Consider the following 13,117-nt stretch of genomic DNA (forward strand, 5'->3'; position numbering starts at 1 on the left):
ACAGAAACTCTGCCTACAAATGGTGCCTAACATGGGGCTCAAACCTATGACCCCGTGGTTAATAGTCTCATGTTCTACTGACTGAGCTGTACACACAGACACACACACAGACACAGACACACACACACACACACACACACACACACACACACACACACTAACAATTTACCTTCTTTCTTCCCAAGGATACACCAAGAATAAAACAAAACTATAAACCTTATTTTCCAGGAAACAAGGCCTGGGAAATATCAGTCAGCCCAGAGTTGGTAGCTTAGTTTAATCTCTATATGGGGATTTAAAGTAGTTAGTTCCATCCTGGGAAGCAATTTTCTGCAATCTCAGACCTCACGTCTCAGTCAAGCAGGGTTCCTTGTAGAGGGCCACTGTCTTGGAATCCCATGACTCTGGAGAACCCATTAGAGAGGGTCTGCTCAGAAACTCTGAAGCTCAGGTTAGGAGATTTTGCAAAATCATATCATTTATCTCTTTTCTCCATTGAAGCTCTCTGAGGGTGAAAACTCAGTGTCCAAAATTCTATTATTTCATTCAGTTAAAACATTCTGAAGTTTAGGCATAGTCATGTCTGCTTTGATGGAAGGCTGTTTCCGCTTGTCTGTGCCTCTGCTCTGATGAAAGACATATGTCTTCTTAAACTCAAGAAGTGCCAGCTCTTCTTATTCCTTCTCCTCCTTCTGTTTGAAATAAAAAGTTAGTCTTCTCTCAATGAGTAGCTCCCCTCCCCCCATTTTTAAGTGGGCACATGCCTTGCAGTAAAGAAAATTGTTACAAATGTTAGACAAAATCTGTACTCTTCACAGGATTCTTGCCTTGTTATTCTCGTTGCAGTTGCCACCCGTGAGTCCTCTGTGCCCACAAGTTAGCGAGCCCTGACTGTGTGCCCGGGCTCAGCTCCTGTATCATTTCTCCTCAGTCAGCGAATAATCTTGCAATGTGTAATTTTGTTTGAAGGCACCTTATGTAATATATATATATATATATATATATATATATATATATATATGTTGATTCATTAGCACTGAACTCACTCTCCACAGTCCTTTAAACCATGCCCTAAGAAACTTCATCTAAAATGTTTATTTTTATATGTACCACAACGTTCCTGAACTCCTGGGCTCTAGACAGCCTTTCAGCGCCACACCAAGGAGTCATTTTAAACAACAAAATCACACACACAATGCAGGAGCATGAAACAGATGACAAGCAGGGTCCATTTGCAGTGTGTGAGCTAAAATAAGAAGGCAGAACTTCCTATCATCTCATTTGAGCTCAGCAAGCAACACACATGTTGAGATGTTAAGCAAGTCACTTCTGTGCCTGACCACGAATCACTTGAAACACCACGGGGATGGAATTGGGGACCATAAACCAAGTAAACAAAATGGCAAAGAACAGAAATCATGGGAAATTAAAGTCTGCCGTACCTGTCCCTCTCTATTGAGTAATGAAGTCTGTTTTGGGTAGCAGAAAGAAAGGCTGAGAGGTTGTGGGTTAGCTAAGACGTCTCTGCAAATGACTTACCAAAGGCAGAGAACCAAAACAGCAGTCAGCTGGTCCAATGTAGAGAAATCAGATTTCTCTCATCTCTAGTCATCTGTGTGTGGCTCTCTTCAGGTGAAAAATGCTTGCCGTCACATGTGAACTCTGTTACCACGTAAGTATTATTGTATTTTAATGAATAGATTTATAGCTGGGCAACGAGCCATGAGATTATCCAGGTCAGAACTGGCCATGAATTCTCAGCCATCCAACCCTGAACCTCCTGCCTCCACCCCAACACTGACTTCCCATTCAGTATGAGTGACTGGGTTGCTTAACCTTAATGAGGCTGACACACATCAGCTGCCAGGATCCACGTTCTTTGCTTGAAATGTTAACTGTAGTAAGCGATCAAAACTCCTATTTAATTAATCAAAAGTCAATTCCAAATGTAACAGAAGATAAAAGCACTAAATGGGATGAAGAAAACCCAAACCTGATGGAAAATGAAAGTCATACAAAATAAAATCCAAGAAACAATTTCTTGTTGTTCCCTGTGCATTAACTGCCCCTTCTCAATTATTTCAAAACATTTAAAATGGCCAGGCAGTGGTGGCTCATGCCTTTAATTCCAGCACTTGAGTAGAGGCAGGCAGAGCTCTATGAGTTTGAGACTAGCCTTGTTTACAGAGCAAGTTTCAGGACAGCCAAGGCTACACAGAGAAATCCTCCCTTGAAAAAGCAAGCAAGCAAGCAAGCAAGCAAGCAAGTAAGCAAACAAACAAAAACCCCAGCAAGCTGTCCCCCCAAATTTAAATTGTCTTATTATGTTTGTGTGTGTGCACACACCCACAATTGCTTGCAGGTGCCATGGAGCATGTGGGCAGGTTAGAGGGCTAGATGTTGGTGTCGGTTCTTCCTTCCACCTTGATGTCATTTCTGGGGATCATTCTCAAAGGAAGTGCCTTAACTTACTGAGGCAGTTCCCATTCCTCCTTTTCATTTATTAACATTATGTTTTCCCTTTATGAGAATTTGACTATGATATGAAAGATTCTTCCAGGGTCATGCTTTGAATACAAGTGACAATCATCCTGTGGCTTCTTAGACTACAACTGAGAGAGGGCAGCCTGGATTACACACACACCTGCAGGATAAGGTTAAAACAGGAGAGGCGTAGGTGAAATGTAGACACCAATCCCTAACCTCGCTTCCTTAGAACAGAGCCATTGTCTGCTGTATTCCGTTAAGGCTGTTCACACAGACACCACAAGAGACATACGTGCTGATTTCTTTATGATAACTCTCAATCTTATAATCTCATATATTTATTAATGAATGTTCATCAAATCACTTATAGTGGATTTTTAAGGGAAGTAAAAATTATTGACAAAAGTTCCTAGCCAAAAGTTTAAAAACCATTGAAACATGGACCTGAAAATCATAAAGATTTTCAGTAGATTTGGACTAGATAAAAGAAAGGAGTAAAATGTTGACATTTCCCCAAAAACTAGTAACGCACCACTTTGTAACGTAATCTTTTTGTATATAAACTATAATTCTAATTCTAATTACAGGTACAAATATGCTATTACATGTACATATGTCAATATTATTTTTGATAATGAGGTCATAGATTCCACGGATACCTCTGCCTCGTTAGGTCTCCAGATGGCAAGTCTGTTTCTACTTTTAGTTACGGTATTTATTATTTTCACTAGATAATAAAATGTTCAATGTCAAATAAATAAGGGTCACACAGTTTCCAAATGACACATCAGGGCACTCATAAAATTCAAACGCGCTGAGTCAGGTCATTTTCAAAGGGCAGAGCCTCCTCCATATGCAGTAACTCGTGGAATGTGGTGGCCTCTCATGTTGCCGCCTGATGCCTGAATCTTTTATCCCCTCTGCCTTCCTCTATGCGCTAATGTTTTCATTATTAGGGTGAAAAGGGACAACATACTTAATTAAAACAAAATTTCATCTATTAAAGTGAAGTTTATTCTAGTCAACAAACAGACTAAAGGAACATTCTGTAATAAAAAAAATTTCCAGTGTCTTCATGAGCCACAGTTATTATGATCCATGCCGAGAATTTTTTTTCCTGAGGTTGAATATTTATTCAGGAGGTTATGAAGGGGGAAGGGAGAAAAGGGGAGGTGGGGAAGCAGAGAAGTGGGGAGAGAGGCAGAAGCGAAGATGGAAAAGAGCCGCCGAGAATTTTTTAAAAACTTTTTTTGATGAAAGCTTGTTGCCTGCGGCCTTACGAGCGACAGAGAGATCAACAGAATGTTCCTGGAAAGGCTGCCTGAAAACTTGCCTGGTTTCCTCTGGTCTCATTAATGGAAGGAGTGGACAGGTCACTTTCAGGAGGATTAAAGGGTCAGGGAGGTTAGTGAAGGGAAGTCCCGGCGGCCTTTAGAAAGAGGATCCGCTATAGTACAATCTGGGAGCTAATCCTCTGGGTAAAACCTGACAGATTTGGGAAGGCTGTTTCTTCTTTTCTTTTTGGTCTTTAGAGGGACAGTTTCCCATTATGAACAAATCTCGGTTTGCCTTCGTCTTTATCTCAAGTTGCAGGCCCCGCCGGTCCTGCCCTATCCACAGCTCACTCCTTCAGGACCCTTCTTTGCTCCCTTCTCGGCATCGCCCTTCCCAAACCGTCCCTGTCCCAGCCCTCTCTGACCTGAAGTACCTTGCTTGGTTTTCTCTAGAGTTCTCCTCTATCCCGATCATCATCTGTGATTTCCCAAACTTTCACTAATTAAGGGCTTTGAGGGATGGTGGTGGTGGATAAAACCGACTTACAGAATGCTAGGGCTTTGTTCTTTTTTGGGGGGTGCAGGGTCTTGCCATGCAGGCTGTTGCTTGCCTAGCACTCTCTACATCCTCCTGACTGGTCTCAAACTGGTAGCATTCCTGTCTCAGCCTCCCAAGTGCTGGGATTACACTAGAGAACCTCCATTCCTGGCGTCAGAATACTAGACTTACAGAGGGTCTTTGCAGCTTTCTGTTCTAGCTGTCTTTTTTCTCCACCATTTATAAAGAACAGGAATTGCAGAAACTCCCAAAGTTGGTGATGGAACCATGATCGCTCAGGACTAATTCTCCATTTTTTTGAATAATAAATAGCTCTAACGTCCTGACAGTCTAATCTACTCCAAATTCTAAGGCAAAGCTGCTGTTTCTACATCTGGCCCTTAGAATCTGTGGATGGGTTCCAAGCCCCTGAAGAATCCAGGCCCTTTGATGCTTAAGTCTCCTCAATAAAATGAATGTTTAAATGAATAAAGCAATGTTTGCACAGAGCCTACGCACATCCTCTCATATACTTTATTAGTTTTTAAGGTTTATTTTCTTTTAAATGTGTGTGTGTGTCCCTGAGGAGGCCAGAGAAAAAGTATCAGATCTGCATCTGGAGTAGGAGTTTGCAGGTGGTTATGAACCGTCCTATATGGGTGCTAAGAACTCAACTCCAGTCTTCTGGGAGATTAATATGCAGTCTTTACTGCTGAATCATTTCTCCAGCACCTTCTATGTACCTTAAATGTCGAAATTACAATATCAAAGGCAACGATGATACTATGAAAAAAGTTGTTACACTTGGTTGTTTAGGTAATGGTGATAAGGAAAAAAATCTGTTTGGATTTCATTACAGAGGCAATTGATTTGTGTCTGTTCATGTGTGTGTATGAGTGGTGTGTGGTATGTATGTGTATATGTGTGTGCCCATGCATATGTAAAATCCAGAGTAGGATGATGGGTGTCCTGTTCCATTGCTCTCTGCCTTATGACCTTGAGATTTGGTTTCTCACTGACCCTGAAGCTTGTCGCTTTGTCTAAACTGGCCTGCTAAGAAACTCCAGGGATGCAGGGGCTAGAGATCAGAGCTCTTGTGTATGGCACAAGTGTTCTTAAAGCTGAGCCCTATCCCTGGAACCTCAGAGGCAAATATATACATTTGATGTATATCTGGTTGCATCTGCAGATGTGGAAGGCCTGCACCCAGGAAGCTGACTGCCTAAAGAGATTCACACCCATGAGCAAGCAGCCACAGATGGTAGGATGGCTGATCATTGAGACCCAGTCACATATGTGTGGGTGTGTAGAGAGTGAAGGAGAGTGGCAATATACTTCACATGTAGACCCCATGAGCCTGGCTCATGCTTTAGGCTGAAGGTGTCATAGAGCTAGTGGATAATTTGCCACTTTAGGATCAATGTTACAAGAACATTCTCCTTCTGTCCCTTATATCCTTGAATTATTGCTCAGTAGGGGACTGAAGGCCACTGGACTAATGTGGGTTTGGTTCAGGGTTTATGTAGCACCATAGAATAAAGAACTGAATAAAGGCATTGGCCATGTAATGTCTCTTACCTTCCTTCTATCCTGGGAAGCCTTTTTTGTAGCCCTGATTAGCCACAGGGCTAGGGATTCCGCACAGAAGTTTGTATCATGCTTAGGAAGTTGGACTTAATGACAGTGAATGTACTTGCTATGGGCGGCTCACCCTTTGCAGTTGGAAAAGCTCCCTGATATCAAACTTTAGAATAAAGCACCACCTTGTGGTCTGATGCATTTATTAAAGTGGCAGAATTGAGAGCTGAAGCTGGAAATGCTCCCTCAGCTGGTGGTAAAGAAGCCAGAATCTGAAAGCAGAATCTTAGGAGGGTAACGCAGTAAGAGTCCCTAAGGAGTCTTCCTGTTGCTTCTAAAGACTTTTAGATCAGCTGATGGTGTCACACTCTTTCATGGAATGAGTCCCAGGTTTGGGACATTAATGTACCATGTTTGTCATACACTATAATCATCTAATTCTTTCCAAATCACAGAGAAATGGGGCTAATAACCTCAATTTATAAGTGAGGAAACTGGGCTGAGCTCATCAAATGGCCCTATTGCATATAAGCTAAAGGAAGGTTTGGAAGTCAAGTGTTTCTAAGATAAAGTCTCTATTCTTAACTATGGCTCTGCTGGCCATAAGGTCAAGACCCTGTCAATTCTCCTCATCCCCCTTAAAAAAATTAAATCCCAGAGTTGTCAGACCCCCCAAACCAGAGCTGCTAGGCTCCCCACCCCCAAACCAGAGCTGCTAGAGTCCTGCTTGGCACCTTCTGATTGGACTTGAAGTTGCCCCTTCTTCAACATTGCACTGGCCCGGAAGGTTCCATACTTGGAGAGGGGCACTTCACTGGTACCCTATCACCTTCTGAAATAGTATGAGGAAAAGGAATAATTCTGGTTTGTGGAAATGTACAATAACACACGGACCATGATCATCAACCACTTCATAAGCAAACAAAGCCGAGAGGTGATATTTGACAAAAATTCATCGGGTGATATTGTGGTTAAAGAAACCACAATAGAGTCTTTACCCAAATAATTATTTAATTAGGGATGTTGCTTTAGGGGGAGGGTTGGCTATCTTCCTGACTGACATGTAAGGTAAGTCATAGGAATATGAATAAATTCAAGGGGCAGCTTGTATTGGTCTTGTGACGCTGTACATACCCTTGTGTATGTGACCACTTTGTCTCTGGGACACCATTTTCTCACTTGATGGCTGGGAAATCCATTCCAAGAAAGGTGACCCTGAACTAGGGCACAGTGCGACTGATGGAAAGAGTGACTCTCAGCCATCTTTGTTCTGGAGAAAGTCCATTCTGCTCAGACTTCCTTCCCCTTTGCAAGCCTACAGTCTCATTGGACAACGTTTCTAGCAAGGTTGATTTGCAGGATTTTGAACCTACTTTTTCAAGGGAGGCTAATTCATATAGTTCATGTTTAGATGAAGCTAGGGAGTAGAAAGTCCCTTTTCAGAGACCAAAAAAGAAAGTGAAAAGCCTTTTTACAATTATACAAGAAGAGGAGGCACCTTATGGACGGCCTTCCCTTGGAGGGCTGGGATGGAACACCAAGCCCTCGCCCACTTATTTCAAAGTTGCTCCTCTCTTGTTTCCTTCCTGTGATCTTTCTTCCCAGTTTCTTCCTTTAAATTACTTCATTTTTTTCTATTATTTATTATTATTACTATTTGTGAGTGTGGCATATACATGTGTGTGTGTGCCTAGGCGTGTGTGTGTGTAGGCCAGGGGTAGACAGCAAGTATCTTCCTCAGTCAGTCCTTCCTTCTTTCCTTCCTTCCTTCCTTCTTTCCTTCCTTCCTTCCCTTCCTTCCTCCCTCCCTCCCTCCCTCCCTCCCTCCCTCCCTCCCTCCCTCCCTCTCTCTCTCTCTCTCTCTCTCTCTCTCTCTCTCTCTCTCTCTCTCTCTCTCTTCCTTCCTTTCTTTCATTCTTTCTTTCTTTTTTGAGGCAGGATCTTTTGCTGAGACCGGAGCTCACAGATTCAGATAGGCTGGGTTATAAAAGTTCCCAGAGATCTGCCTGTCTTTGCTAATCCCTTCTATCTATGGTTGGGGTTTCAAATACATGTTTCTGTGCTCAGCTTTCTACATGGGTCCTGGGGACCTGAACTCGGGCCTTCTCTGTTGAATGACAGTTCATCCCATATAAAAAGAGCATTTCAATGAAGAATTGTTTAAATTGGGTTGGCCAATGGGCACGTCTGTGGGGAATGCTCTTAATTAACTGGTGTAGGAGGAACAAGCCCACTGTGGGTGACACCATTCTCTAGATGGGGATTCTGAACTAGTTAAGAGTAGAGAAATTGAGTGGAAACCAACCAAGCAAACAAGCAAGCATGTATGCATCTATTCACTTTGCTCTTGAGTGTAGGTGTGGTGTGACTCGCTCTTTGAAATTTTTCCTTGTTTTCCCTACATGATAGGCTCCAGCATGGAAATAAATCTTTCTTCCTAGATTGTTTTTTTGTTGTTTTTCTTTTTTTTTTTTTTAATCACAGCAATGGAAATGAAACTAGAACAGAAACCAATTCAAATGTACCATTGTTTATTCCTTATTAGACTTTCAAGGAAGGAAATTTCAGCTGGAAAGGATATTGCGTTCTGTTAGTGTGAGCGCACATCTGTTCCATGATAAGACCAGTCCATGTCAAAGACTTCTGTCATACAGAGGAAGTGGAAGCAGCCTTCCCTACCCACTCAGCTCCTACTCAAGTGGCTAAAATAGTGGCTAAAAGAGACTGAAATATTCAGTCTCTCGGGAAATTAAGAATCGCAGACTCACTGACTTCTGGACCTCAAGATTGAGACACGCTTGCCAGAAAGTTACCAAAGGACATGCATAGAGCTCATTTCTATGCTAATAGTACAACGCTTGGATACCCAGTGTCACGGTGGAAGGAAAGAAAGTCAATACTCCTTAGGAATATGGTAGATGAAGCTGTTTTTAAAACAGAGGCATTCAATTCCGGCAAGAAGAGAAATTGAGGGTATTTTGGTACTACCTGCTGGATAGCCATGAAATGAAGACCTCACCTTTATAGCTACAAGGGCAAAATCAGAGCGTGTTAATCCTTTCCCATTGTTATATAAAAATTCCTGAGCCTGGGGAGCTTATGGAAATTTATGCTGAGACTGGAATTCCCAAAGTCAGGAATCCCTGGTGAGTGTATAATGGCAGGTGCGATCATGGTGTGTGTGTGTGTGTGTGTGTGTGTGTGTGTCTGACAAAAAGCCAGAAATTGGAAATGGCAAGTCTTGCTTGTCTATAGCAAACAGCTCATTTTTGTAGAAACTCATTGGAATGCCATTAGTTACTACCTTAGTTACTTCGAGGCCATTGCCACCAATGATCTAACCACTTCATACTACTTCCTTACCTTTTAAAGATTTTACCATCTCCCCCTCTGATTTTTTCTTTATTGAAAGTAGTTTATTTTCTCATATAATACATCCTGATATGGTTCTGCTCCATCTATTCCTTCCAGTTCCTCCTCTCCTCCCCTTCTATGCAAATCTATTCCCTTTCTGTCTCTCATTAGAAAACAGCAGGCTTCTAAGAGATAATAATGAAATAAAGTAAGATAAAATGAAAACTGACACATTAGAATTGGGCAAAATCCAAGAGAAGGCACAGAAAGCAGAGACCCACTCATTCAAACATTTAGGAATCCCATTAAAAACACTAAACTGGAATCCATCATGTATTCTAAAAGGACCTGATGCAGACCCAGTACAGGCCCTGTGTGTGCTGTCTCAGTCTCTGTGAGTTCATATGTGTTTTTCTCATGTTACTTTATTAACCAATGGTAACAAAAAATAATTACAGCATACAGAGGGGAATCCCACATCAGAATGAATTATAATTAGAAATCCAAGAGACCCATATCATATGCTATGTCTAAATTGGTTATGAATATGTTTGGGGCAGGGGAAAAATTTTGAAACACTATATATTGATAATAAATTGGAAGGGTTTAGCTATTCTCAGTTGATTTCTTGGTAGCTGGTATAAAATCCCAGGTTTTACAAGCTTGTTCATCGAGCATAAATTGGGCAAATGTTTTTCCAGGCTTGGTCAATGATAAGCTCCACCCATTGACACGTGTCATTATTCTAGCTTCTGCTACAAGTGTGGGCTCAGAGTAGGCAAATGAGGCAAGTAGCACCTTGCTAAGAATGCCTCAGTTCTGTTCACCCCATTCTGACAGGCACATACATGACATTCCCCATAGCAGTTCTCAACATCCCTGGGGTATGGAACTGTGGTAGGATGCCAGTTATGTCTCACTATCCCAGGTCTATCAAAAAAAAATAATCTCTGAAATCTGTCTTGGCCATGACTAGAAAAGCTGTCTGTCCTAGGTCCTGTTGGTAGTTAGATATGGTAGCGTGACTAAGCTTTGGTGAGTGGTTACAAACAAGGAGGAATATGTTTGGTTCTCAGGGTATGTCTTTGAAGGGAAAGCTAGCCCTTCTCTTTGACTTGTTTCTACTTGCTCGTGTAAAAACCGTAGTATGATGGCCTGCTTAGAAAGACCATCCTGGACCACAAGGGAAACTGTTGAAATGGTTGCAGCAAGATGATGCAAAGAAGGCGGTCGGGTAGAGGAACGTAAGAGAGGGAAAGAGAGAGAGAAATGGAGAGATGGTGGATAATTGAGGCGAGGCTCCAAAGTGAAATATAACAGACAAGAGGCATAAACAGCGTGCATAGACAATGTTGATACAGCTGCTTAGAAGCAGAATTGAAATACAAACCCCTAAGTTTCATGTCGCAAATCTGCAAGCCTGTGTTGCAAAAGGTGACCAAAACGGCTACTTTCCTGGAGCCTAGCTCAGCAGAAAGGCAGAAAAACTGAGGCAGCTTGAGGAAGAGCACATATTGAAGAATGTCACAGACAAGGGAGTATCTCAAGTGGGAGAGCCCCAGGTGAATTATACAAAGACCTTCTTTCCCGGGTATGAGATAGAGGCCTGCCTGAGAGGCAAGCATGTTTTTCTTTCTGCTCTCTCACCACTGATCAGTGACAAATAGTTATGACATGAGTCTCACCTTTTTCCTCGATGGGATAAATGGCTGTCTGCAGTTCATTCTGTACCTATGATATTCCTGAATGTATTGTATCAGGGGAAAAGCGTATTTGAGTCTCAGGCCTGCCAAGAACAGTAGGAGACAGACTTACGCCTCGTGAAGACAAAGGAATATCATCCCCAAACTTGAGCTTCTGAATAGATGTGTGAAGCTGGTGAAACTCTGGACGTTTTCCTTGGGGTAAGAGAGGTTGAATTCTTTTAAACATGAAAATAAAGTAGACACACACACACACACACACACACACACACACACAGAGAGAGAGAGTAAAACGAATGATGTAATTGTCCTTGGTGTTGATTCTTCCTTTCTTTGTCGGTGTAAGAGTTGAGGACACAATAGCATTGATTTGTGCAATTAGGGGTGCTTTAATAGGAAACAATGGAATTTTATCTTTTCTTGATGAAAACATTTCGGTGTCTGGAATGCAAATGCGATGACTGGCTTAGGGTCCCGTTGTGTGCCGAGGATGCTGTAATGCTGTGTAGAAACACTGGCTACTCAGACTGTGGTGGAGCCTTTGAGTCATCCTGGGTCATTCCCATTCATGTTAGTGGTTGTGCAAACTTCCAGGAAGTTCAAAGCTACTTTTATTCTGCATTTCCAATTGTTAGCTGAGCCCATTTGCAACTAGGAAGATATTTTCACCGTGGTCAATGCGGGATGCCCATTCCTAAGCAGGCACCGTTAGAGATCATGGTGGGAGACACAGAAGTAGAATTCCTAAATTTATTAAAGATATTTGCAAAGGTATAGCTGTTTTCGCTTGATGAGACCCATCACTGTTCTCTGAGAAATGGGTGTTAAAAACAGTTGCTCATTCATTTCCTTCTTAAAGGAAACCTAGCTTTGAGTTGAAACCAGTTTCTTCTTCTCTTCACAGGGGACAATTGCTCTAGTGACACTTTTTTGAAGACACCGTCATGGTTTCCACTCTGATATTAAGAATTCTCTCTAGCAACTTTTGGGACTTGCCCCAGCTGATATGCCTAGTGCATATCAAACTTAGTATGTTGAAGAGATCAAAAGTAGGGTGCTATAAATTTCTCCTGGAACAGCCACTCCATGCTGTTTGAAGAGGGTCTCATCTGCCTTTATTGCTTTTCCATAAAAGGCTTGAGAGAAGGAAGTTAAACCACAGCGGCATTAGGCAAATGACTGTGCATGAATGCAACTTATCTGGAATGAGGAAGGAAAAGAAGACTCAGTGTTGAGAGAATTTCCTCAATAGCATATTTGTCTTTGTAACAAAGCAGTAGGCCGGCTAGAATTTGTCCACCTAAATACCAGGGGCCTTCGGGAAGTGTGGGGCGTCTCATGGTGTTGAAGGGATTGTCCAAGAGAAGGTGCAAGTCTATGACCAGTGCTGACCAGGCTGACATCTAACTCAGAGAATGGGAATGGTGACACACAAAGGCACAGGGAACTGTGGGTTAGTCCAAGCCTTTCTGTGAGACCAGAGCCTGCCGCTATCTAATGCTTAGACTGGAAGGTGGTCTGTAAGGAAATGTGATGTGGGAGAGTCTTCTGTTTGTGTTGATTTCATTTGTTAATAAAGAAACTGCCTTGGCCCATTTGATTAGCCAGCCCTTAGGTGGGCGGAGTAGACAGAACAGAATGCTGGGAAGGGAAGTCAATAAATCACCATGCCTCTGCTCTCTGGGTCAGACGCGATGAAACTCCGGCCCAAGATGGACATACTCTAGAATCTTCCCGGTAAGGCACCACTCTGTGGTGCTACACAGATTATTAGATATGGGTTAATCAAGATGTGAGTAAGAGGCTGAAACTAATGGGCCAGGCAATTTCTTTATTAATGAATGAAATCAACACAAACCGAAGATTCTCCCACATTGGAAATGAAGACTGTGACCATTAGGGTCAACTTGTTTTGATTCTAATTCATCTTTCGCCTTTCCTGCACAGTATTGGCCAGGTGATTTTTCTCTCCATGCCTCGGTCTTTACATCTGTCAGATGGAGATGTCCATGTTGGCTCTCCAGAAGCAGCTGTCACGTGTGTGTTTGGTAAACTCTGACTCATGGTACACATAGCACACTTACAGGTGTTAAACTAGGACTTAACAATTTTGTTTATTTAATTTGTGTGTGTGTGTGTGTGTGTGTTTGTGTGGTGTGACATGGAAATATCAGAGGACAACA

The sequence above is a fragment of the Arvicola amphibius genome, chromosome 6, assembly GCF_903992535.2.
Source record: "Arvicola amphibius chromosome 6, mArvAmp1.2, whole genome shotgun sequence".
Classification (NCBI taxonomy): domain Eukaryota; kingdom Metazoa; phylum Chordata; class Mammalia; order Rodentia; family Cricetidae; genus Arvicola; species Arvicola amphibius.